This window comes from Bison bison, unplaced genomic scaffold (genome assembly GCF_000754665.1).
Source record: "Bison bison bison isolate TAMUID 2011002044 unplaced genomic scaffold, Bison_UMD1.0 scf7180017864050, whole genome shotgun sequence".
Lineage (NCBI taxonomy): Eukaryota > Metazoa > Chordata > Mammalia > Artiodactyla > Bovidae > Bison > Bison bison.
In genome coordinates this window covers 80,933-81,287 of record NW_011494622.1, presented here as the reverse complement: position 1 = coordinate 81,287, position 355 = coordinate 80,933, and positions in this window count along the sequence as shown.

Here is a 355-nt window from a genome sequence, read left to right as displayed (position 1 = left end):
TTTTTTCTCTTAAGCCTTATTTCAGCAACAAAGAATTTAGCAAAACTCTGATGGTCCCCTACTTGTATTTAAACGGAAATGTTAACAACTATAGAAAAGCAGAAACTATTTCTCTATGAATCCTGAGCAACTTCTAACATAAACAACTCTCCTGCTGTTACAAAGGAATAGATCAATAATGAAGAGGTTTATAGCATTTGATGAGACAGGCACTCTTTAATTTTTTTAATTAGTCTCCTTTTAAAGACTCTATGTACCTTTAAAAGAGGTATTGTGACAAGACCACAAACTCTATTAGCCTCTGTTTAACCAGAAAATGAAGATTGAGAGAGTCACATTTTCCGTCTCCAAATGA